Genomic DNA, 23,008 nt, shown 5'->3' with positions numbered 1-23,008 from the left:
CTGGAAGAATGACAGGCAGCAAACCCGCAGGAACCCTCCACATCCCATGACCTGGATAAAATGAATTAGGACCCCTAATTTCAGGGGGATATTTTGAGAGAATTACATTTGGAAGCACCCTAACGTTTTGTGAAGAGTAGCTATGCTAACAAGCCTATTTTCAATACATTGCAGTTGGATCCAGCAGTTTCTGAAGCTTGTATGAGTATTGCATTTTTGTTGACAGGCGCTTTTAAAGCCACGTTTGATACTTTCTATAGTAATGGGTAACATTAGGTATTCTACTGATGAACAGTGTTCCTTCTAAGCTGAATTAGTATGAGGTGGCTCACACTTTTTTAGCCTCCGGCTCATACATTTGTGTCTTAGCTCAGGAAAAATGTCCCCAGAGCAAACTGATTGATGCAGTAGCTCACAACTTTCAAGCCAGTGGATCACAAAAGAGAATTTTTGCTCACAAGACTCCACAGCTTAGAGGAAGCATTGCTGATGAGACCTTTCTAGCACTGCAGCATCACTCAGCCAGTGAAGGATGGTATGGTTGGGCCACAACCCTATGGGCTTTGCCATCTTTCCTTTGGGTATTTAGCAATCTCTCTGCATCTTTACCCCACTCATCCCCAAAGGAGCGCGGGGAAGCATATATTGTTTCCCACTGATTCATCCTCACAACAACCTTGTGAGGTAGATGAGGGTGAGCAGGGCTTTTTTTTTTTAAGCAGGAACTCCTTTGCATATTAGGCCATACATCCCTGATGTATGATGTAGCCAATCCTCCTGGAGCTTACAGTACTAAGAGCCCTGTAAGATTGACTACATGGGGGTGTGTGCAGCCTAATATGCAAAGGAGTTCCTGCTACAAAAAAGCCCTGAGGCAGGGCTGGCACGTGGGAGTAAGCCAAGTAGGCGGCTGCCTCGGGCACCACTTGGCCTAGGGGCGCCCCCTCTCTCTGTGGCTGCCACCTCCCCACCCCCACCTGCCTCTCCGTACTCACTGTCACCTCCCTGCTCCCACTGCCATCCACCACTTCGCGCTTGCTGCTGCCTCCCCATGCCCGCTGCCACTCCCCTTGCTCGCTGCCAGCCACCACCTCCCTTTGCCTGCTGTTGCCTACCTGCACCCACCTCCCCTGCCCACTCCTCCGCCTCCCTGTGCCCACCTCCCCACACCCGAAGATGCTTCCCACGGGCCATGAGCTGGCCCGCCAGTGCTTCAAAGGAAGCCAGCCGGCTCCCTTTGAAGCAGAGGAGGACCGCGCGCGCAGCCTGTTGATGTCACTTCCATCGATGTCATTGGGCCATGCGTGGTTTGCACCCACGGCAACAGACTGGGGGGTTGGGGAAAGGGCCTCGGCCAAGGGGCGCCAGACCCCCTAGTGCCAGGCCTGCCCTGAGGACATTTATTCTCAGGAGGATGGGACCTGTGTGGATGACTAACTGTGCAAGTGGAGGAGAGCTTCATTGGGGAGGAGGAAGGGGAGGAAATCACCCTCTTTCTGATTCTATCAGTGCAGCTGACATTTATAGGTGGTGTGTGGGTATGTTCATCCCCTTCCACCTCCTCCATGCAAATCTCAACTGATTTGGCTTTTAGTCTATGTGAGCCTCAGCGTCCTAGGAGCCAGCCTTCTGGAGTTGGAAGGAACTGCTGGGGGAGAGGGGAATGCATAAAAGACCAGTGAGCCTTGTGCTGAAGGCCTGCTAGATCCATCTCTCGCTTTTGCGAATGTCCTCATTTTTTGGTTAGGTTGCCCTCACTAGCTCTATGGTTGGATTGCTAATTTCCTCCAAGCACAATCTTCAGTTTATGAGACTTTAGCAATACTGATAAGTTAACCGTAATTTCTGGGGCTGACTGTTCTTCTGGATGAGAAGAAGAAGAAGAAGATGAAGAAGAAGACTGCAGATTTATACATGTCAAGCAAACCCTCTAACATTAATCTTTATATTTCCAGCTCTTTTTGCCATGCATGAAGTACAGGCTCTACAAATCAGTCTAGAATCCCTCTCCTTGTACTCTTCTGGCTTTCTTTGGAACTAAAGGTTAAAACTGCAGCTCCCCCCCCCCCCACGTCACTTTTAATTTTGATTTCTACTAGGAATTGGCATGAACCGAACCATGAACCATGATTTGAGCATAAACTGGGGTTTGGGAGAACATGCCTCCCACGAACCCTCCTTGAACCTCCGTGGAGGTTCATGAGGTTCAGGGAGAGATTGTACGGCTGGCTCAGAAGTCATTTAAATGTCTTCCAAGGTCACTTCAGATGGGGCAAACCACAAACTGATTTGTCCAATGAAGGAGTTCATTGGAGGTTTGGGGTTCATGAGAACCATGAACCCCGAACCTCCAACAAAACTTCATTTTCCCGGTCCGTGTCCATGTTTAATTTCTACACTTGGTGAGCAAAGAGTCACAGGTGTTAAGATTCCATTTTCTCCAAGTTTGATTCTTCTAAATCTATGGGAATCTTGTTCTGCCTCATAACAAGATAGAGAGCTTATAATGAATTTACTTACAGCACCTAAAGTGGTCATCACTTGTAAATGGAAAGATGATCAGTTTCCCAATATTCAGGCTTGGTATCTCAAAGTTTGGGATTATTTTACTATCGATAAAATCATTTATGAGTTGCAGTCAAGTGCTATAATTTTGCTAATTATTTAACTTAGATTTATTTTTTGTGTTATTATCTATGTGTGGAATTTAAGTTGTATCATGTTTTGAAGCTTTATGATTTTATGTAAGCTGTGTGAATTTTCAATAAAGAAAATTTTGAAATAACCCCCCCCCCCCAAAAAAAAACAACAACAACAACAACAACCCCACTGTGGTTGACTGATTAATTCTAGAGGAGTGGCACTGTTGATCAAAACAGGACTTAGAGATGGACATGTTTTTACTCTACCATAAGTTTTCATGAACTAGAGACCTCTTCATCTGATGCATGTAGATGTTTATATATGGGGTTACGAAGGAAAAACTTGTAAACAGTAGGGTTAAGGGGCTGTGAAAGACACAGTTATGTAAAATTCAAGTGTAATCAAGAAAAGTATAGAAACCATTCATGCTTCAGTAATTGGCAATCTCCCTAGTTTTGCTAACTCATTAACAACTAGAAGGGCTAAGGAATCCCAAGTCCTTATTAAACTACTGTGCGTAAGTGCGGAATTAGAATTCATCAAGACATTTGATGCCATTTCCTGGGGACTTAACAAGGACTTGTGTTTCCTAATTTTTTTATTAACTTTAAATTGTACATCATTATATCTCATTTTGTTGCCCTTTGACCCTTCTCTAACTATTCCCCCCCCCTCTTCATAAGGTCTCCCTCTCTCATTCATGTTTATTTTTGGTTTGTTTCAATGAAGGCATGTCGGAAGAGACGCTGCAACAGAGGCAGAGCAAGCGAAGCAAAGCAATCTGGGTCAATTCATGTATTTGCTTCTTCTGAGGGCACCCAATGGCAAGGAAAAAGAGCGCCTTTAACAGCTGTGCAGAATAGAGTAGGCTGACAGGTGAAACTTAGCTTGCTGCTTCTTGTACACAGCCTTGTCCCCAATAGACGTCTGCTCCCCCTAGACATCATTATGTTGTTGTGTGCTCCCTACTTCTGAGTGGTGAGAAATTCCAGCACTACCAGATTTACCATGCAATCCCGAGCCGAGTTGTATTGTTCTAAGCCCATGGATTTGGGTAAATATAACTCTGTGTAGGACTGCATTGTGGTTGCCTTTAGGATGAGAGAACACAAGAGATTTGAGGTATAAATACACGCCAGGTTTACAGATACGCAAGTAGAGCTCAGGGGAAGCAAACAGTTGCTCTTTTGGTAGGTAGAAAAGTCTCCAAGGAGCAATTTGTAAGTCCTTCCTTAGGCTGAATCCCCGGTTCCAGCCTTCCCCAGCTACCGCTCCCTTCTCACTTTCCTCTTCGAACTGCAAAAACGACTTGTTTCCTCACACATTTATGCGCATGCTGCAGAACACTGGTGTGAGATGTCAGTCCTCCAGGCAAAGGGTTCATTCCGCAGCTGTCCTCAGCCATTAGAATAGCATTCAAACTATGCTGACAAAAAGGGGGGAAAAATAGAGAGAGCCAGTCAGAGTAATTAGATGTCTAATCCCATAACATGGTTGATATGCTGATTGAAACCTGCTCAAGGGATCTGTGATGCAGTTCAGGCAGCAAAAGGATGGCTTATTTGAATTGCGGTTCATGTGTGAAATTCTGCTTACAGGTAATTGTTCATATTCTGGTTTTAATTTAATTTCAATTTAATTTGCGATTTATATCCCGCCCTATCCTGCAAAGCAGGCTCAGGGCGGCTTACAACATTAAAACATTACACTAACAATACGTAAAACATATCAAATTAAACACAGCAAATTTAAAATCTCATAAATATAATACATACAAATTAAAATAAGAAGGCCATAACTCCAACAATGGTACAGCCTGAGGCCATAATTCAGCAGTTGGTACAATTTAGTACACTTCAGGTCATTGGTTGGCCTTAATGTGCTTGTTTCATGACCTTTTCCCTGTGACCTTGCGAAATGTCACCAGGGCAGGAGCCAAGATGGCTGCAAAATGAAAAACCATAATTTTTTGTTGTTCAGTCGCACAGTCGAGTCTGACTCTTTGCGACCCCATGGACGAAATCACGCCAGGTCCTTCTGTCTTCCGTCATCCTCCGAAGCCTGCTCAAATTCATGTTTGCTACATCAGTAACGCTGTCCAGCCATCTCATCTTTTGCTGTCCCCTTCTTTTGCCTTCTGTCTTTCCCAGCATCAGGATCTTGTCCAGTGAGTGCTCCCTTCTCATTTGGTGGCCAAAGTATTTGAGCTTCAGTTTCAGCAACTGACTTTCCAGGGAATAGTCTGGGTTGATTTCCTTTGGATCGTCTTGCAGTCCAAGGGACTCTCAAGATTCTTCTCCAGCACCACAGCTCAAAAGCATCTATTCTTCTGCGCTTGACCTTCCTTATGGTCCAGCTCTCACAGCCATACATTACTACTGGGAATACCATCGCTTTTGTATCGACTTTTGTTGGCAAGGTGATGTCTCTACTTTTTATTATACTGCCCAGGTTCGCCATAGCTGTTCCCCCCAAGGAGCAAACATCTTTTCATTTCATGGCTACAGTCACCATCTGCAGTGATCTTGAATCCCAGAAATGTGAAGTCTGTCACTACTTCCATGTCTCCCCCTTCTATTTGCCAAGGTGTGATGCCATGATCTTAGTTTTTTTGATGTTGAGTTTCAAGCCTACTTTTGTGCTCTCCTCTTTCACCCTCAACAAGAGGTTCTTTAGGTTCTCTTTCTGCCATTTGAGTGGTATCATCTGCATAGCTGAGGTTGTTGATGTTTTTCCCGGCAATCTTAATTCCGGTTTGTGCCTCATCCAGGCCAGCATTCCACATGATGTACTCTGCATATAAATTAAATAAGCATGATTAGTCTTGGTTAATAAACCAGCTTCAGATGCTAGACTTGATATCTGATCAAAGGTAACGGAATGGACTATAACCAGGGGTGGAATTCTAGCAGGAGCTCCTTTGCATATTAGGCTACACACCCCTGATGTAGCCAATCCTCCAAAATCCTTACAAGGCTTTTTTTTGTAAGCTCTTGGAGGATTCACTACATCAGGGGTGTGTGGCCTAACATGCAAAGGAGCTCCTGCTAGAATTCCATCCCAGACTATATCAGACAATTACAAGAACCACATTTAGTTGAATAAAACTGTGGGTTTTTTGCATGATGATTGAACTTAGCCACTGAATAAGTCTGGAGAGCCCATCTCACACAGAGTTGCCAGGTCCTCCTTGACCACTAGTAGGCAACAGCGGGGCAGGATTGTCATATCCAGTTTGGGGGTGGAGAACGGACAGACTTTAATGACATATAATTTCATAGACTCCACCCTCCAAAGCATCCATTTTCTCTAGGGGAGCTGATCTCTATAGTCTGGAATGAGCTGTAATTCCAGGGGATCCCCAGCTCCTCCTGTAGTCTGGCATCCTAGTCATGCATGATGGGCTTAGAATGAACATGATGTCATTTGGAAGTTCTCAAAAAATGCTGAGGCATCCAGTTTGCTGAGAGAGCCAATTTGGTGTAGTGGTTAACTGTGCGGACTCTTTTCTGGGAGAACCGTGTTTGATTCCCCACCCCTCCACTTGCAGCTGCTGGAATGGTCTTGGGTTAGCCATAGCTCTCGCAGAGTTGTTCTTGAAAGGGCAACTTCTGTCAGAGCTCTCTCAGCCCCGCCTACCGCACAGGGTGTCTGTTGTGGGGGGAGAAGATATAGGAGATTGTAAGCAGCTCTGATTCAGAGAGAAGGGCGGGGTATAAATCTGCAGTCTTCTTCTTCTGGTGTGGAAATAATCCTTGGTAGACCAAAGATCTGACCCAGTATAAGGCAGCTTCATGGGATTTGAATGACAGACTGTCAAATCAAGCACATATGGCTCACCTGACCACACGGGATATCTTTTTGCAACACTTACCTTGATTGTTCTACCAAGATCTATCATCTGCAATGAGCTGTCAGTGCCACGCACTGAGGCAGCATTTTAGGTATTTGGCCTGGAATTTCTTCTCTATATATTCTTATAATGTATGTGTAAGGTGAAGTAAAATGTCTTTTTCTTTCCTGGTTTAAATGGCCAAATTAATCTTCTCAAAGTTAATGGACGTCAATGGGAGGGGGAACCTGGTGAAATTAAGACTTCAATCAGACCTGTTTTCCGTGTGTTTGCAGCCAAGTTTCTCTTGTTTTTAATTGATCCAACAGCTCTGTCTGGTGTAAAATAAAGGGCTTCTGGTTAATATTTTACACTCTGGAAAGGTTGTGATCAATATATCCTTTTAAAATTTAATTTCTTCTGAGCTGCTCCTTTATCAGAGAAGCCAATATTCCTCTACCGCACTATTGGCCATTGGGAAAAAAAGAGAAGTGTTTGGAAACTGAAATTGATTGGTCTTTCCCATTTTTTAATGTTGAAATATTAAGCATATGTCAGCGCATAATACTGAGATAACATGCCAGTCTCATAGATTCTTAGTTTAGGCTATGAGAAGGGTGCTGATCTGTGCTTCTGGTCTTACACTTTCTGTCAATACTTGTAGGTTTACTTGTAAGGATGCTTTTCAATTGCTGTTTTCACGTGGGGAAAAAAAAATCACTGTTATTTCTCTGGTTTGTGGTTGAGGAATCTAAAGTCTTTCTTTCCTCAAAGCAGTTACTCAATCATAGCAGGAAATCCAGATATTTTCCCCTGAGGTTAGCAATTCCATTGTAGAAAAACTGTGTTTGTCTACCATCAAGCTGGCCTGATCTCATCAAAGTTTGGAAGCTAAGCAGGTTTGGCTTTGGTCAGTATTTGACTGGGAGACCTCCAAGGAAGTCTAGGGTTGCTATGCAGAGGCAATGGCAAACCAACGCTGAACATCTCCTGCCTTGAAAACCATATGGAGTCACCATAAGTCAGCAGTGACTTGACAACAAAAAGAAACAAAACAAAACAAAAAAAAAGCAGAATGTGGTTGCTAAAAAAATCGCATCCTTCCTTTCAGCTAATGTTTCCATTGCTGTCATTAATGCAGTGTGAACTGTTCCAAGGCACTTATTGGATAATTACCACTTTGTCAGCAGTGAAAAGCAATGAGTAAATGGTTACTACTCTAATTTTTATGACACCTCATCTGCTCTAACCCAGAACTTCAATAGGACCCAATGAAAAGTGAATAACAAAAAAAGGAAAGGTCAAGTCAGCCTGGAGAGAGAGGCAGAGGTTAGATCAGCCTAGAATCAGAATGCTTCAGCGCTGAAATAAATTGACAGACTTGAGCCAAAATGCAACAGTTCTTTCTCATTTCTTTTATGTCACTTTCCCTGCCCACATAATCAGCTCCATCAATCAGATATTAAAGAATCCAGCTCAAATTTTTAAAATGACATTCAACACCATTCAAAGTCTTTTTTTTTTTTTGTATCCCTCTATTACGCCCCCCACTTTCTGTTAATGTCTATCATGACCAGGGGTGGAATTCTAGCAGGAGCTCCTTTGCATATTAGGCCACACATCCCCAATGTAGCCAATCCTCCAAGAGCTTACAAGGCTCTTTTTTGTAAGCTCTTGGAGGATTGGCTACATCAGAGGTGTGTGGCCTAATATGCAAAGGAGCTCCTGCTAGAATTCCACCCCTGATCATGACATCTTCTTTAGTTGTCCTTTCTCCTCTGCTTCTCTTCTTCATTTGAGTCTGTTTTTCTCATTGAGAGGCCTTCATACTTAATCTGTACTGGTAGGGAGGCAATACAAACAAGTGGATCATCGTTCTGGGAGCAGCCCTGGATCAGTGTGGCACAAGGAGTCTTCAATGGAGGATGACCTCCTGAGACCTATCCTGTCAGACAGAGTGGAGCAGAACCTCCTTCCAGAAGGGTCCCTTCACCAATACAACCACCAGCTGAATCAGAAGGGCCCACAAGACAGGAGGCAGCCGGTCTTCTAGCCTCACCACAGTCTCCCCCAAAATCTCAGGAAAGGATAAGGCAAAGAGTCGGGGTGGAGGCTCTTAGTGCAGGGGTATTGAACCCATTTGTTATGAGGGCCAGATCTGACATAAATGATACCTTGCTGGGCTGTGTTGGGCTGGGCCATGTGTGTACCCTATTTAAGATTAGGTAGCAGAGATATAAACTGTTTAAAGGACACAGACAAATACAACTAAAGATTTTTTAAAAGAAACCTTAAAATAAAAACATGCTTAAAACATTAGCATTTGTTAGTCTTAAAGGTGTTTTCTTTGTATTTCTCCGCTGAGCAAAGGAAACTCTGGCTGTTTCCTTCCTTCCCCAGGGGATAGGAGGGGGAGTTGCTTCAACCAATGGAGAAAATAGAAGTTTTGTTCTGTGAGATTGAGCAAGCCTTGCAAAGCAAGTTGAGATGCAGAAGGAAGCCAGAGAGAGGGAGAAGGAAGCAGACAAGAGCCAGTTGCTCAGGGGCCTGATAGGAGCCCTCCAGGTAGGGTTACCAATCCCCAGGTGGGAGCAGGGGATCCTCCGGTTTGGAGGTCCTCCCTCTGCTTCAGGGTAATCAGAAAGCGGGGGGAGGGGAGGGAAAAATCTGCTGGGAACTTTATTATTCCCTATGGAGATGCATTCCCATAGGAAATAATGGAGAATGGATCCCCGAGTATCTGGGGCTCTGGGGTGTGTGTGTGTGTTTTTTGAGGTAGAGGCCCCAAATTTGCAGCGTAGCATCTGGTGCCTCTCCTCAAAATACCCTCCAAGTTTCAAAAAGATTGGACCAGGGGGTCCAATTCTATGTGCCGCAAAAGGTGCCCCTATCCTTCATTATTTCCTATGGAAGGAAGGCATTTAAAAGGTGTTCAGTCCCTTGAAATGTCATGGCCAGAACTCCCTTTGGAGTTCAATTGTGCTTGTCACAACCTTGCTCCTGGCTCCACCCCCAATGTCTCCTGGCTCCACCCCAAAGTCCCCAGATATTTCTTGAATTGGACTTGGCAACCCTACCTCCAGGGGTCTGATAGGAGCCCTCCAGGGCTGCATGTTTGACACCCCTTCCTTAGTGGATGTGGGAGTGTACACCTGGCAGCCCTCAGCCTCTCTTGCCGGTAAAAGCAGGGGACTCTAGTGATGAGTGTTTATGGGATCCAGGCCCTGACGGGATCCAGGATGAAGAAGGATGGCTCAGCTAACAGCACTGACCCTAATGACTGGGCCCAGCTGCACCTGCATGGGAAACTGGCTACCTGAACTTGCTTTGAGACCAAGGTCAGTGATTGTGTGTGACTAGCTCAAGGCACAATTACATTTCTTGGAACTCTTTTATTTTTAAATTAGTGCAACATATTAGCTCCAACATAAATCTGTTAGGTCAGATAATTTTGTCCTCAGGAGCAATACTCCCTCTAAGCTGTGGAGTCTTTTGAGCAAAAAACTTCATGAGCTACTGGCATTAAAGTTGTGAGCTACTGCATAAATGAGTTTGTTCTGGGGCCATTTTTCCTAAGACAAAAATGCGTGAGCTGGAGGCTAAAAAACTGTGAGCTAGCTCCCACTAACTCAGCTTGGAGCACTGCTCAGGAGTAGGGACACAACCAAAGTTTGTAAATGTATTGGCCTATGCTCAATCACAGTTTTCACTTAAGATTTCGGAACAGGGGGTGGTAATTCTCACTGATTTCCCCCTTGAGTCTTTGGAATTGTGTGGTTCAGCTTTGTTTTAGTTTTTCCCTGCTTGGGATGAAACTGCAGTTACGTTTCCCCATCCCCTGGGAATATACTAATGACATTTGATAGAAATATTCCTTTTTAAAACCAATGCCTAGTTTTGTGCCAATTATGTATCAAAGGTGTAAAAATTGGTGTATAGCTGTAAACAGCTTACAAATGGGGCATAATGTAAAAGTGGTATAAAAGTGTAGTAAAACAAACCAAATGCAGAAATCTGACAGAATAGATAGGATGGAATTGCCTTTGAAACCCTGTATTAAAATTAAATGAAAACTTAAAAATCATTCTGTGGTCCCTAAGAAGCTTTCATGTTGGGGTTGTTAAAGTTCAGCTTTTATCCAAGGAGGATTGAGCAATGGTGGTTGGAGGGGAGAGAGGAAGGTAGTAGGCAGTTTTCAACCAGCTTTAGATCTCCAAACATGAATGTCCACTCTTGTTAAAAAGCATTTCCAGACAGAATCATATTTTCTGTTACTTCACACAGCACCATTTCCACCAATATGACATGGTTTATTAGGCAATAACTCAGCAATGTTCTGTGCTGGATGAGTTAGAAGGTGGAATTCTGTGACAACTTACAGATCAGTTTGGAAGATTTTTTTGTTGTTGTTGTGTTGCTTATTGCCAGTGCTTAAGAAATAATATAGGGCTATAGCTTATGTTATTTAATCAAATAAATAATGCATGCTAAATAAATGTTGTCAGTGCCCTCTTGAAAACATGGGTTGACTCTCTTGGGCCACAGCAAACAGGAAAGTGACTCAGAAGTTCATCCGACATCTGTATCTTCTACTGTATTGCTGTCTTGCTGTTATTTGTGTGTGCCACAGCTGGCTAACCAGTTGAAGCTGGTAAAAGGTACACCACAGCTGCCTCCTGCTTATCCAATAGCAGGCCTGGTTCAAGAGCCACCTCTGACTATGGACTAATTCCTTCAACAACGTCATCTAGAATGGGTGATGCATCAAATCCCCAGGTCAGACCTTCTGTCCACCTGTAGCACTTCTGTTTTGGGATTAAGCTTCATTTTATTAGCTCACATCCAGGCCTCATTTTGGGCAGGAGCTCATAGGAGCAGAGCTCCAGAACCTCTAAATTTTATTGTGCTCTTTCTTTCTTACCCCAGTACTTGCTTCTGGGCTTCACTGTTCAACCCCCCTGTGAGAATTTTGCTGTACTCTATGACTTGACAAACTTTCTAATATTTCCCCCCACAAAAAATGGGAAAATAACCAAAACATATAAAGCAGACAGATGGAAATCTTCCTCATGCCACTGTGGCCACATAAGAGAAAGTAATGTAAAAAGTATGACTGGAGTAAGGTTTTATTATGGCAATTATAATTCAAGAATCATTTTATGGTAGATGCTGAGCTGATATAATTTAGTATATCTTCCAGTGATATCGGGGGTGTGTGGCATATGCAAATGAGTTGTGCTAATGAACTCTGGCACCTCTTTTTTCTACAAAATGACCTCTGCCCACATCCACTCTAAAACTGCCTCCAGGCACTGGTTCAGCGTTTCTGCAACCTCCCTCGGATCTGTGTGCTGGTGATGGCCTATTCCAAATCTCTGGATAACTTTTCCCTGTTGTTTTTCGTAGATCAGGGTTTCCCAAACTTTTCTTTCTCGTGGCCTGGTTATTTTTACACTTCTCCTTTATGACCCACTAAAATTTGGGGGTGGAGCCAGGAGACTTTGATGGTGGAGCCGGAAGACAGAAATTATGTCATTTCCTGTGGTGTCACTTCCAGGTCAAGGGCCAAATGATTTCACTTCCGGGGCACACCCCTTCTTCAACAGCACTGGCCAGTGTATGCAGTTGGGAGTGCTGTTGTCATTGTCATCAGGAATGCCAGCACTGTGTACCACACACACTAGGCCCTCGCAGCTGCTCTACCTCAAAATATGCTGACACATTTAGTAGGCCCTTCCTTCAGCTGCTACTACTGGAACCCTGCCTCAAGCTAGAGCCAAGCTTGCTTGGTTTCAAGAAAATCTTTTGACAGCTATTTTTCATACTTTTCCTTGGCTGAAACATTGGGAAATTGCTGTGAAAGGTAGCAGAGAATTATACTGCAAACAATGAATTAATTTCAAGTTATATGAAGTTCACACAAGCTTTTCTGCAGTATCCCCAAAAGGATATTTATGAGGGGCTTGCAGCTTTTTACTGATTGTGCTTCCCAAGCCTTTAAAAGCATCCTGTTCTGCAGATATTTAGCCAGTGAACTTCTTTCATTCTTTTAAATATCCTTTTAAATAAATGTCATACAGCGGTTAAAAGCAAGACCAGTAAAATGGTGTCAAGTTCATAGTACCATCACTTCCAGTGCTGTTAAGATATACAGCAGTAATCTCCAATAATCTCTTTCTGCCCCACACCTCTCATTCTCACTCACTCACACAGAAATCTCATAGAAAGGCCAGCTGGTTACAACTGGGGGTGCCAACTTTTCATTGGCAGAGCTCCTATGTCTGCAACAACAGTATGATGAACCGAAAAGTTTCATCCAGTAAAAATGAAAGGAAAAAAAGAAAAAGGGAAAGAAAGAAAGGGAAAAAATAAAATGGAAGGAAAAGAAAATAAAGACATGGAAAGAAAGAACATAAGAGAAGCCATGTTGGATCAGGCCAATGGACCATCCAGTCCAAAATTCTCTCACACAATGTTCAAAAAGCACCAGAATGTCCACCAGGGCACTAGAAGCCCTCCCACTGTTGCTTTCCCCCACCCCCAGCACCAAGAATACAGACAGAGCATCACTTGCAGGGAAAGAAAGAAAGAAGGAGGGACAAAGAAGAAAAAAAGCCTTCCTCACCATCAGATGACCCCAGCCCGCAACAATTCTGCCCAGGGTTCATGGTCAGATCACTTTGCCCTTAAGGCTCGTATGGGAGTGTCACCCAAAACCTGTTTAGGCGGAGAGCGTATTTTAGCTCACCCGCGGAGCCAGATGGACCCGCAACGGTTCCTAACGGCTCTTCGGGACACCTGGCCTGCTGGCGACTCCCTGGATGATCTGGTAGAGTCCTGGAACGATGGGCTCTCCAGGGCCATCGAGGAGGTCGCACCCAAGCGCCCTCTGCGTTCCCGCCCGAAGCCGTCGCCCTGGTTCAACCAGGGGCTGCGGCAACAAAAGCGGGGACTCAGACGGCTAGAGAGGCAATGGCGGCGTACTCGAGACGAAGTGACCCGAACATCTTATAGAGAGAATTTGAAGGCCTATGAGATGGCAATCAAAGCCGCAAAGAAAGCGTTCTTTGCGGCTAAGATTGCGTCCGCAACTTCGCGCCCGGCCCAATTGTTCGACATAATTAGAGGACTTACAACACTGCCGCAAGGCAGACCAAATTCTATTGAATTGGAAATAGGCTGTGAGGCTTTTGCGAAATTTTTTGTGGATAAAATCGCGTCACTCCGCCCCGACTCCTCTGCCAATTTTGAGACAGTTAGTGAACCCGAGGCTCCGAGCCTGTCTTCGGATTATACGCTGGATGACTTCGACCCCCTCAGCCTGGAGGAAGTTGACAGGATACTCTTAGCTGCTCGCCCAACTACCTGTAAATTGGACCCATGCCCTTCCTGGCTTATTAAATCTTGCCAGGGTGACCTTAGATATCCTATACGGGATATCATAAATAGATCCCTGAGGGAAGGGCACTTTCCAACGCCACTTAAAGAGGCTGTGGTCCGTCCCCTCTTAAAGAAACCATCTTTAGATCCGGCCCAATTGGCAAACTATCGGCCGGTCTCAAATTTGCCCTTTTTGGGCAAACTCATCGAGAGGGCAGTGGCGATGCAGCTGCAGACTTTCCTGGAGGATGCTTCCATCCTTGACCCATTTCAGTCCGGCTTTCGCCCGGGACATGGGACGGAGACGGTGCTGGTCGCCCTAATGGATGACCTTCAACGGCATCTGGATCGGGGCGGCTCGGCGGTGCTGATGCTGTTGGACCTGTCGGCGGCGTTCGACACGGTCGACCACCAGCTACTGAAGGGCCGCCTCGCCGACGCAGGGATTCAGGGGTTGGCTTTACAGTGGCTTTCCTCTTTCCTTGAAGGTCGGGGACAAAGGGTCGCAGTTGGGGGGGAGCTGTCCCGGAGGTGCACACTTGACTGCGGTGTGCCTCAAGGGGCGGTTCTCTCCCCGATGTTATTTAACATCTATATGCGACCTCTTGCCCAGATTGCCCGAAGGTACGGGCTAGGGTGTCATCAGTATGCTGATGACACCCAGCTCTATCTATTGATGGATGGCCAGCCGACCTGCGTCCCGGAAAATCTAGACCGGGCACTATATGCCGTGGCTGAATGGCTCAGACTGAGCGGGCTGAAGCTTAATCCTGCGAAGACAGAGGTCCTTTGCTTGGGTCGCCGTGGTCCGGAAGGGGGAATCCCCCTACCAGCCTTTGACGGTGCGCCGCTGATAGCGGCGGACAGGGTCAGGAGCTTGGGGGTGCTGTTGGAGCCTTCTCTAAAGATGGAGGCTCAGATAGCAGCCGCTGCCAAGTCCGCGTTTTTTCATCTTAGGCGGGCAAGGCAGTTGGCCCCCTTTTTGGAGCGCGACGACCTAGCAACAGTGATCCACGCCACGGTCACCTCGAGGTTAGACTACTGTAATGCCCTCTACATGGGGCTGCCCCTGTCCCGAACTCGGAAATTGCAGCTGGTGCAGAATGCCGCGGCCCGGCTGTTATTAGGTCTCCCAAAGCGGGAACACATTCAGCCGGGTCTTCGGACCCTGCACTGGCTTCCAGTAATATACCGAGTCCGGTACAAGGTGCTGGTTATCACCTTTAAAGCCCTATATGGCTTGGGACCTGTCTACCTGAAGGACCGTCTTTCCCCGCACGTTCCCCAGAGAGTACTGAGGTCGGGAACACAAAATCTCCTTACTATCCCTGGGCCGAAGGAAGCCCGGTTGAAGTCCACCAGAGAAAGGGCTTTCTCTGTTATGGCCCCTACATGGTGGAATCAGCTGCCGGAAGAGGTGAGGGCCCTGCGGGACCTTGTTCAGTTCCGCAGGGCCTGTAAGACGACCCTCTTCCGGCTAGCCTTTACTTAGCTTGAGAATTTTACTGTAACTTGCTGGATTCCTTTTATATATAGCTGAAATATTTATGTGTATTAATAACTAGGGTTTTATCTGTTTTATCTGTTTTATCTGTTTTAAATATGGATCCCTTTATATGTGTAATTTTGATGGATCTACTATTGGAAGCCGCCCTGAGCCACTTGTGGGAAGGGCGGGATATAAATCTTAAATAAATAAATAAATAAAAAAAATTTGGTAAGAAAAATAGCTACTGAAATGCCCACTCCCCACCCCTCCCAGCTGAAAAAAAATCCCCCCTTCTTTGCTACCCAGGCCTCCCGGAGAAATCTCCCCAAAAGAACATACTGCAAGGCACATGAAAGCTCATACCTTGAAGAACACTTCATGGGTCTAAAGTGCCAGTGGACTCCAGCTTTTCTCTCAAACACTGTAAGGGGGGGGTGGGGAGAAGGAAGGAGAGGCAGGCCAGATCCTCTCTGCACAACACAGAGATGGGGGAAGGAAGGAAGCCAAGTGGAGCTCAGGCTTTGCAGCCTGTGTCAGTCTTTAAGGCTAGCTTTTCTCTACACAACAGAGAGATGGAGGAAGGAAGGAAGCAGAGCAGAGGTCATGCTTTGCTGGGGGCAGGGCTAGCTTTGACTTTTTTTGTGACCTGGTAGTGAGCCTTCTTTGGCCTGGTACTGGGTCACGACCCTGCGAATGGGAAACACTGTTGTAGATGTTAAAGAACATAGGGGACAGGCCAAAGGCAAAGAGACTGAACAGCAGAACCACCATCTGAAACTCACCTTCCAGGTAAGGCTGGAACCACTGCAGAATGATGCCTCCCAATCCCAGTCCAGATAGGTGGCCCAGAAGGATACTGTGATCGATGATACTGAAAGTTGCTGAGAGGTCCAGGAGAATTGACAGGGTTGCACTCCCTTTGTCCATCTCCTAGCCAGAGGTGAAATTCTAGCAGGAGCTTCTTTGCATATTAGGCCACACACCCCTGAAGTAGCCAATCCTCCAAGAGCTCACAAGGCTCTTCTTTGTAAGCTCTTGAAGGATTGGCTACATCAAAGGTGTGTGGCTTAATATGCAAAGGAGCTCCTGCTAGAATTCCACCCCTGCTTTTAGCACAAGTAATCCACCAAGGTGACCAAGGCTGTTTCAGCCCCATAACCAGGCCTAAACCCAAACTGGAAGGAATCTAAATAATTTCTATCATCTATGAAAGCTTAATTTATGCTTAAACAAGTCTTCTCACCAATGTAACATTATGCTGTTGCCAAAGACAAAGTTGGATGTTGTGAGGACTTCTGATACTGAATAAGCCCTGTTCCATCCTCTGGCACACTCCCATTTTTATAATGGCATAACATCAGTGGCCTTCTATATCCTTGACCTGGATAGCCCAGGCTAGCTTGACATCAGATCTTAGAAGCTAAGCAGCATTGGTCTTGGTTAGTATTTGGAAGGGCGACCTCCAATGAATACCAGGGTCATGACACAAAGGCAGGCAATGGCAAAGCGCCTCTGAAATGTCTCTTGCTTTAAAAACAAGTATAGAGCTCCACTTATAGGTGCATAACACTAAAGAGCTAGAACTTCTAGCTGCCAGACAATCTTAGGATCACTTGGCTATACTACACACAATGCCATGTGATGATGATAGAGTGGCCTTAAAAACATAAGAGAAGCCATGTTAGTTCAGGCCAATGGCCCATCCAGTCCAACATTGTCTCTGTGTCATATAGTGGCCAAAAAACCAGGTGTCATCAGGAGGTCTATCAGTAGGGCCAGGACACTAGAAGCCCTCCCACTGTTGTCCCCCACCAAGCACCAAGAATACAGAGCATCACTGCCCCAGGCAGAGAATTCCACCAATACACTGTGGCTAATAGCCACAGATGGACCTCTGCTCCATATGTTTATCCAATCCTTCTATGCCAGTGTATTTGCAGATATGCCAGAAAATTTGATATTGACATGGGCGCAGTTGCCATCTTACACAGTATATGGACTGGCCTTAGAGCTGCATTGTTAATGATGTAAATATGATTCTACTGTAGATATGATAAAACATTGCATGATGTCAGATCAGTGGCCATGTTTAGTATTAAAATGTATAAATTTGTACTTCATAGTTGTTCCATCCTTCATATGCCTTATCTGTTTCCTCGACTTCTAGGATCAGAAAATGGTAACAGGCTCTCAAAAGTTGCCTGGAAATACTATTACTTGGCTATTTTCTTTGACAGATGAGCTTTATATAGATAGTATTTATTGCATGCTGCATTGGCATTTTCCAGGCTTGGGAAGTATTCAAAGACTGGTATGCACAGTTGAATTTAACTCCCATCTTTTGTATCTTTTTAGTATTCAGATAATGCGCTAATGTTCCTGGTTTTCACAAGATGAAATAAAACACGAAGGTAGTAATCTTCTGGCACTTGTATAAAGAGGCCTCCTAGACTTTGGTGAGCTTCTTGCTTGACATAGGGTAATAATGCATTGCTAAAAAGGAGATGATGTAATTCTGAAATCCCTTTTTTGGTGCAAACACTTGTCCTGTGTCATTGCAGCATTGTTAAACTGGCCAAAGTGAGTATCACTAGCCATGTGAAGTTAACAAGAGAGTGACTGAAATTATTACAGCAGAGCTCCCACCAAGTGTTTATAGAAGGTGGGCAAGGCCAGATGGGGCCTTTTGCCCAGCAAGGCTTCTGATTTGCTAATGGAGATTTGATTGGCTGTGCTAGGGCTGCCAGCCTCCAGGTGGACCTGGAGATCTCCTGTGTTTTCAACTAATCTCCAGCTGGCAGAGATCAGCTCCCCTGGAGAAAATGGCTGCTTTGAAGGGTGGACTTTATGGCATTGTATCATGCGGAGGCCCCTCACTTCCCCAAACCCTACCCTCTCCTGGACCTACCCCCAAAGTCTCCAGGTATTTTCCAACACAGACCTGGAAACTGGTGTTCCCTTTAAGCTGAGTTAGTGTGAGCCAGCTCACAATCTTTTAGTCTCCATTTTTGTCTTAGCTCAGGAAAAATGCCCCCAAAGCAAACTAATTTATGCAGTAGCTCACAACTTTAATGCCAGTAGCTCACAAAGCAGAATTTTTGCTCGCTGGGAAAGCTGTTATGGGACAAAAGGGACTTCCTGGAGATGTTCCCCAGAAAGGGAAATAATGGAGATAAATGGTTGCTAGGAATTCAAGTGAGAACCATTCACAGCTTTTTGTCAGTTCACTTGAACATGAGTACAGGATGCTCCTGTGCAGGGCTTTTTTTTGCAAAAAAAGCCCAGCAGGAACTCATTTACATATAAGGCCACATCCCTGACATCACCATTGTTTTGCATAGGACTTTTTTGTAGAGAAAGGCTGGCAGGTCCTCATTTGCATATTAGGCCACACCCCTTGACACCAAGCCAGCTGGAACTGTGTTCCTGTGCATTCCGGCTCAAAAAAAGCCCTGCTCCTGTGTATATTTAATACATACTGTGAGACCTCATTAATACCTATTGCGAGACCTCGCTTCCTGAGAAAGAACTCACAACTACTCATCTTTGGGCTGCAGAAACTTTATTGATTAGTGATTAACATATCACATATGATCAGCCCTATTGTAAAGTACTGGGGTCGGCGCAGTAAGAGACCAGAGTCGGAGAGTGATTTCAGCAAGCTTTACTTCAGGAACACCAACACAGACTGAGCTCTATTCAAACTTCCCGCTCCTTTAGACAATTCTTGCCCCCTTCTGATTGGTCCTTAACTATGTACATGGATTGGCTATTTACAGGGCCCTAAGGGCCTATCAGGGTACAGTATGAGCCTAGATGTTGATTGGCTACTTATGTTTCAATCCTTCCCCTGATTGGGCACGCTTAGGCCTTCTCTGGAACCCTGGTGTGGAGTACAAGCTTGGGCTTGTTCAGCTTCTCTCCAAAAGTAACAGTTCCCTCCAAAAGTAACAGTTCCCTCCAAAAGTAACAGTTCTCCCATTTGAGCCTAGGACACAACACCTATAGTCATCGGGGACCACTGAGGGTCCCATGGAGTGAATGCAAAAAGCTGAAGAGACTGGGGGCCATCCTTCTCCCTCCTGCATGATTTAAAGAGCCTGCTGATCAGCTGATTGGTGGGCCCTTCAAATGGCATGAGAAGGGAGTGGCTACTCCTGCAAGCCCCTCCCATGCAGTTTAAATCACAAAAGATTTAAATTGGCCCTGGGATGGGGGTGAGTCAGGGGGCCAGGTCCCGTGAGCCCCTGGTTAGCTATGGGCCTGATGATGTTAAGTTTTATCATTTCAGTTATGGAAATGGACTTATACTGGATCTTTATTGACCATTTGCTTTGAATGTTGACATCATTTGGCACTGTATTTATATAAGGTTGCTGACCTCTGGTGCGGACCCACATATAAAGCTGTCGGTCTGTGGCCACCATTTCTAGTGTGAGCTCCAGTGATCACTTCCTACTAGTTCAAGAGGCAGCAAGTTTCTAGCATGGTCTAGCTCTAAAGGAAGGAGAAAGAAGATGATGAATCCCTCTTGGGTTCTGCGACAGTCTGGCTGTAATGAAAATGGAAATATATTTAACACTACTGCATCCAAGATACCCTTGGGATTTCAAAAATGTGCCCTTTTTATAGTGCTAATAAATTTGTCAGATACGCAGGGAAACACAGTGAAAAATGAGTATGTTTTACAACATTTGGTGTGATTGCTCCATATTCAGGGCGGGATAATGGCTAATAAAAGTTTGCTGTGTATTTCTGGAATCCTTATTATGTGGAGTCTTAGGAAATGTGCATCCGAGTGTGTCGCAAGGTTATTTTTCTAAAATGTTCTCTGTAAAGACGCTAGCTTAGTGTCAGCAAATAAATGTAGAAGTAGAACGTGGATTTTATTTTTGCCCAAGTCGGGCCTCTTTGGATTTTATATTCAAAACTTCTAAAGGAAGTTTTACTGGACATACTAATAATGCTTTTTAGTGTGTGGTATCCCAGCATACCCAGATGAGCCCAGCTTCCAGTCCTGTGGGCAGCACAAAAATCTACGGCACCAGTTGGACCACATTGTTGTTACCCCCTTTACCCAGGGTGGTCAGGCTATAGGACAACTCCAGGCTTGGGCCCCTCACTCCCTGCTATTACTCAACAGGCTGGCAGGAGGGAAATGGGCGGGTGCATAGCAATATCAATTCCAATGTGAACCAGAAATCATGTCAGCACATCAGGGCAATGCTCTAGCACAGGGGTGGCCAATGGTAGCTTTCCAGATTTTTTTTGCCTACAACTCCCATCAGCCCCAGCCAGCATGGCCAATGGCTGGGGCTGATGGGAGTTGTAGGCAAAAAAACATCTGTAGAGCTACCATTGGCCACCCCTGCTCTAGCATACCTGTATGAGTTGACCCAACACATTGGCATGGCTTCCAGTGGGTGCCAGAAGTGATATTGTGATGCTGGTGGACTGTGGAACTGCCAGCCAGACTTTTACCTGCACCACCATCCTGCATACTCCCCTTTGGGTCCCAATAGCTTTGACGGAGACAGGGGGCTTTAGTCTTTTAAAGCAGTGACCTTTCTGGCACCGCACCAGGGACTGGTTTTGTGGAATACAATTTTTCCATGGACCGGTAGGAGGGTGGTGCTGGGGGTTTTGTCACCCCAGAATGCCCCCCACCCACTCCCTGTCTCTTCCCCTCATGGGGGGGGGGAGACTGGGGCTGTTTCTGCCACCTCCCTGCTAGGTGGCCAGGGGACAGAAGGCCAATTTGCCTCCTCCTTCCGTTTAAAGACCCCTGCCAATCAGCTGATTGGCAGCGGTCTGTAAATAAGGGGTAGGCTAAGGTCACCGCAGCACTGCCCCTTCCGCTGGCTCAGGACTTGGGTGGACAAAAGAGGCGGTGTGGCCTCGCTCCAAGGCTGCCTCCCCTGCAAGGAGTGAGGCTGTACTACCGCTTTTGACTGCCTGGGTGAAAGGAGCGGTGGGGCTGCTCTGCCTTTCTCTGCGGCCCAGTTGCTAGAAGGTCATGGACCGGGAGCGGTCCATGGCCCAGGGGTTGGGGGGCCCTGTTTTAAGGCAGCCAGAGGGAATCCCAGTCAGATTATGTGTCCTAGGGCATCTCAGATGGGTGGAGCCAGGCAAGAGAAACATGTTAGAAAATCAGAAAGATAGGCAACAGCGAAGGAGGCTTAGAAGGAGACTGACACCCAAGCCAAAGGGGGAGAAGTCAAGGACAAGAGCAGTGTAGCCCTTGGAACCTCTTGGCCTGGAGGAGCATCTAACACATGATAAGCCAAAACCTGCAATGCATGTATTGTCAATATAGCACAGCCCACGCCTGTGCCTGTTCTTATAGAGCAGGGGTGACCAAACTATGACTCAGAAGCCATATATGGTTTTCACATGTATTGTGTGGCTCTTGAAGCCCCGACCACTCTGTCGGTCGGCCTGGAGAAGACATTTGTCTCTTTAATTCACTTCTACAAGCCAAGCCAGCTGGCGGCTTGGATAATGCATTGAAAATTAAAGTTGCTTTCATTCCACCTCTCCCTCCCCATCTATTTCCCTCCTTCCCCCCTCCTTCCTTCCTTCCTTCCGTTTTGCGGCTCTCAAACATCTGACGTTTATTCTATGTGGCGCTTGTGTTAAGCAAGTTTGGCCACCCGTGTTATAGAGCACCAGAACTGTGATATGCCCCTGTCCTCTGAAGGCACCCCAGTCTGGGATATAGCATTGCTAAATGCAGCAAATACAATAAAGAACATGGAAGAGAGCCCTTTTTAAATAGAACACATGCTTTAGGCTGAGCACTTCTCTTTGTTTGATTTAAAGGTACAGGGAATTTAAACACCAACTTTAGAGTTTGTGAGAATTTTCGAAGACCAAAGCTGATGATGCAGAAATATTGTCATCATCCACTTCTCAGTCAACCTTCTCTAAATCCAGGACAAGCCCTGTGGTGCCACTTGGAGACCTGAGAATTTTTTCCTGATGGTTTTCTGGGAGTATATAAAGCTCTCTTAACACCAAGTCTGACCACTGGTCCATCTAGCTCAGTGTAGCCTTTTAACTCAAGCAGAGAAAGATCAGATGCAAAACATGTGCCACACCATTCAACCACAGCCCCTCTGCATTCTGCGTCTGTTCCCAATTTATGTTGTGTCTCAGTGCATAGACACATTCATTTTACACACGCATCATCATCATGCACCCCCTTCACATTCCATTCCCACAGATTCCACTCATAAATTTTGTCTTAACTTTATGTCATTGTGCAGTGTTGCCTCTCACCAAGCAGCTCCATTTATGGAGAGAGTGTTCTGCTGGTATTTTTTAATATCTGAAAAGCTGGAACGTTCAAAAATGTTCTATAACACTTCACCAGCTAAGCCATTTCAACTTTCTAAAGCCAGAGCTCTTATAGTTAATAGGTGAAGATGCTCACAGACAGTAAGGTTTTGGGGACATTATGATGTCAGGTGCAAAAAGGGTAAGATTTTGAGGGCCTTTCAGGGAGCATTTTAATGCCCCACCCCCAAGTATGAGGAAAGCTGAAAGGAGGAAAATTGATTCATTTGAAATGCCTGGATGAAGCACAAGCCGGAATTAAGATTGACGGGAAAAACATCAACAACTTCAGATATGCAATGACACCACTCTAATGGCAGGAAGTG

At 45.5% G+C, this 23,008-nt stretch overlaps 1 long non-coding RNA gene across 1 annotated transcript in view; it reads left to right on the top strand.

Annotated features, from left to right (window-relative positions):
• Window positions 1-9,524: 9,524 nt before the first annotated feature.
• LOC132575427 (uncharacterized) overlaps window positions 9,525-23,008 on the top strand; it is a 57,474-nt gene continuing 43,990 nt past the window's right edge. Inside the window, exon 1 of the long non-coding RNA XR_009555677.1 lies at window positions 9,525-9,813. This is a non-coding gene — a long non-coding RNA (uncharacterized LOC132575427). The remainder of the gene's footprint in view (window positions 9,814-23,008) is intronic.

Source organism: Heteronotia binoei, chromosome 7, assembly GCF_032191835.1.
Source record: "Heteronotia binoei isolate CCM8104 ecotype False Entrance Well chromosome 7, APGP_CSIRO_Hbin_v1, whole genome shotgun sequence".
Taxonomy (NCBI): Eukaryota; Metazoa; Chordata; class Lepidosauria; order Squamata; family Gekkonidae; genus Heteronotia; species Heteronotia binoei.
The sequence above is the reverse complement of the archived record's forward strand: the minus strand, read 5'-3'. Positions and strand labels throughout refer to the sequence as shown.